The following is a 4,025-nucleotide window of genomic DNA, read 5'->3' as shown; positions in this document are numbered from 1 at the left end:
TGTGTGGGCTAACCGGCTGGTGGGCAGCTCAGCGGACGTGGGGAACGCTTTGGCCCGCCTTCTCACCTAGATCCCGCCCACCCCCACACAGGAAATGCTACCAGCGGCCACTAGTCTGCCTTAGTAACTGGCCTTTAAACGTCTGCACCAGTTCCAGTCTTAGTGCACAGTGTCATGACTTGGATAGCATGACTCAGCCTGGGTATAACCAGGGGTCATCTGATGGAGGCCAGCCACCCGTAAAACACCAGCTAGTCCTGCTCATGAACTGGGCTGGCTAAAGCACCTTTGTCCCAAGATGATTGCTAAATGGTAGATCTCTACCAGTTGAGATGATCCTAACACTTGGCCCTGCTGAGGTTATCATACGTGATTTGAGCTTGGCTAAACGGTGAAGCTTATTACGATCAACAGTTTAAGGAAAAGAAAATGAACCCTTTGGGATTACATGGGTGTCTGATAACCAGGGGTGCTGCCAGGCATTTTGTGCTCCATGAAAATACAGTATAGTAGACCCCATACCCTTGAACAATTCTGCCAAAATACTCAAGTAATACATTTCTAGGGCCCCTGTCGGTCACAGGCCCTCAGAATTGGCCTAACATCCCTGCTGCCACTTATAAAATGTGTGATTTATAGACAAACACAATCTAAGTAACCTAATAAGACTCCTAAAACTGTGCTGATTGAATGGTGTGGTGTAGTGGATAACCACACTGCCTTTTCTACACTGCCACAATAATCCTGAAGGTCACTGGTTTGCTGGTCCCCAGGTCTGGCACTCGTGGCTGAGGTGCCCATAAGCGAGCACTCAAACCTCAGTTGCACCTACTGGGTGCTGAAGGGGCTGCCCACCAGTCTAGGTGAGTGTTCTCACTGCCATGGATGGGTTGGGTTGGGTTGGGTTCTGTTGTACTGCTGTAAAGGTAAAGGTGCACGTAATTGTCACTGTACAGTGTGGACTGTACAGCGAAATGGGTCCTCCGCATTTAACCCATCTGGTAGTGAACACACACTCACACACACACATGTTGGGCAGCCAACTCCAGCGCCCGGGGAGCAGAGAGGGTAAAGGGCCTTGCTCAAGGGCCCAACAGTGGCAGCTTGCCGAGCCCAGGAATCGAACCCACAACCCTGTTATCGATATCCCGACGCTCTAACCGCTGAGCCACCACTGCTGTGCAATGCTGATAAAGGGTGCTTAGTCTTGCTTAATAGGAGCATCAGCCAATATCATAAATGTAATTTGGAGTAAACACCCACAGTGCTGGTTAAAAAGTTAGTGAACCAATGTGTTAATGACCCAAGGGTTACAACAAGAGACCTACAGACAGTGCCTCTGGACAGCGACTCAGCTTATCTAGTGAAGGAGACTGTGGTGAGGCAACGTTGAAGCGCAATCAAGCTAACAGCTATTCTATTGAGCGATCTGTAATCAGTACTACAATCAAGTTGTTTGTGATGATGTCTGAGCCACGGTCCGGTCTGTGAGCTGTGCTTTGCCCTGACTTCTTCTAAGTATGTCTGGTAAGCTTCCTGCGTAGGCTATACACCAGAACACTGTTACTAAATGTGACTCAGAGGCTGAACTCAACACTGATAAAGACTGAAGGAAGTCCTAACACAATCAGGCTATACACACACACACATGGCCTGAGAGGGCCTGAGTGGAAGCCCTAAATTGATTTAAAGTTTAAAGGCTTTTTGGTGTAGTCTGTGTGAAAGAGGGAGCGGTGGAGGATGGAAGTGGGCGGTATAGGCCCATATCTATATTAAGCCATTTCCTGTCTCATACACATTTTGTTTTCTGGTCACATTGAGCTGTGGGAAAGTGTGTTTGGTTGGTTAATGTGCAGCAGAACATGACCATACTTCATGTAGAGATGAATAGGGATCAGTACTGCAGTAACACGATCAAATACACTGTGTATTTACTGCAAAATGGTACTTGTAGATAAATTACCATGGTTGTATTGTTTTTCATGGATATTCATGGTCAAGTCAGATCCAGGCAGTTCAAACGGAGTGCTTTGCAGGTTAGAATGTAAATGGCTCACACCAGTCATCGGGTAACATCGGGTCATTGAGGCCTACCTACACAGAGACTGCATAACACACACAAGTCATACTTAAGTATTAGTGAACTGCTTAGTATTTTACAGCCAGTAAATGACATTGTATTGACATACACTTTAGGGACAAAAGTATTGGGACACCTGCTCATTCATGTTTTTTTCTGAAATCAAGGGTATTGAAAAAAACACTACCCTGCTTTTGCTGGAGTAACTATCTCTACTGTGCAAGAAAGGATTTCTACTAGACATTGCTATGAGGATTTGATTGTATTCAGCGACAAAAGTGTTGGTGAGGTCAGGATGTTGGATGATCACCATCCCACCTCATCATCCCCAACTCCCCAAATCATCCCAAGAATATTAGATGGAGCTCCATCCATCATTCCAGAAAACACAGCTTCACTACTCCATAGCTCAAATACCGGGGAGCTTTATACCCCTCTAGCCCATGCCCAGCATTAGGCATGGTGCCTATAGGTTTATGTTCATCTCCTTCAGAGAGTCCTATTCTATTGGTAGTACTTCTCTACAGGGACTAGACAGGCTGTGTGTGTGTGTGTGTGTGTGTGTGTGCATGTACACATCTGTGTCTGTGCAACTCAAAGTAGACTGCATTCATTAGAAGGGGTGTCCACAGATATCTGAACGTATAGTGGCCTAGCAAGACCTAGCAAGTAATAAACAAGTAAGTGTAGTATTTTTACTCCTATTATTATGTGAAAACAAAATGTATATTAACGAGGCCTGTGAACAACAGCCTAAGCTTTTCATGTCACCTGGCTTAGAGACCTAGTTATTTTACTTAGGAAATTATGCTTCATAACAGTGTTATAAATAGAAAGAAAAAATATCCATCACTGAAGTAAGGGCCATTCTGTCACCACATGTCCCACATACTTTATAATCTACTTACACCATCTTTTAATTACTGGATGACTAGCACTAGGTTTACTAGCATATAATATAGTGGTATGAGTGAGGTTGAGAAATCAAATAAAATGAGCTTGGATGGGAGTCAGTCTGGGATCCAGGCTTAACTGTCATGGAGGGGTAGTGGACTTAATTCATGGAAACACTGACGAAGAGCGGTGTCTACCTAATGACCCCTGTGAAGAGCTTTGTGAAGAGTATGGGCGATGGGAATTGGCTTGCTAGGTGCGCGATTCTGTCATCTTCCTGTATTACATCACTATAAATATGTCATTCAGTGCTTCAGTCTTTGTAGGTAGCCTTCAAATAAACAGACTTTTTTTCTTTAATTCTTAAACAAAATCAATCAATTGTTGATGCAAAAACTAAAGAAAAGTAATGCAATTTATTGGACTTTCTTTGGAATGGATTTGTCCTTGCATCTAACAAAATAGATTTGATTAATTAAGATTGATCTTTAGAAATCCTCATCTACTATGAACCTGAATCCCATCAGCAGCCAGAACCTGAGAGAGCACAATTGGCCTTGCTCTCTCGGGGTGGGTAGATGTCTCTCTCTCTTTTTTGTTCCCCACATCACTTTAGTGTGATGCTGGCTGGCATGGGCATTGGCTAGCTTTCCTCCAACGGTTGAATCAGTGACAGTTAGAAAAAAAGAGGCACAGGCTGGTTGTGCATGTCGGAGAAGGCCCAACCGGCAGTCCTCGCCCTCTCAGTGTTGAAAGCAGTACTAATGGGTGGGTTAGGGAATTATATATAATTGAGGAAGAAAATTAAGTAATAAATAAATAAATAAAATCCTTGCCCATTTTACCTAAAACCAGTTAATTTAACCAACCTTAATGGTTCTTTTTATTAACTTCAGTAAAGTACAAATTCTCCAAACTAATTCTTAAGTACATGGAAAGTGTATGTAGCCTGTAAAGAGAAAGAGAAAAAGTAAAGAGAAAGTAAAGAGAAATTCTGCCCCTGTTTCTAGACCAGCCCCTAGAGTAATTCTTAGTCTGACTGTTGCTGGGT

This window comes from Salminus brasiliensis, chromosome 23 (genome assembly GCF_030463535.1).
Source record: "Salminus brasiliensis chromosome 23, fSalBra1.hap2, whole genome shotgun sequence".
Classification (NCBI taxonomy): Eukaryota; Metazoa; Chordata; class Actinopteri; order Characiformes; family Bryconidae; genus Salminus; species Salminus brasiliensis.
This window is presented reverse-complemented; position numbering follows the sequence as displayed.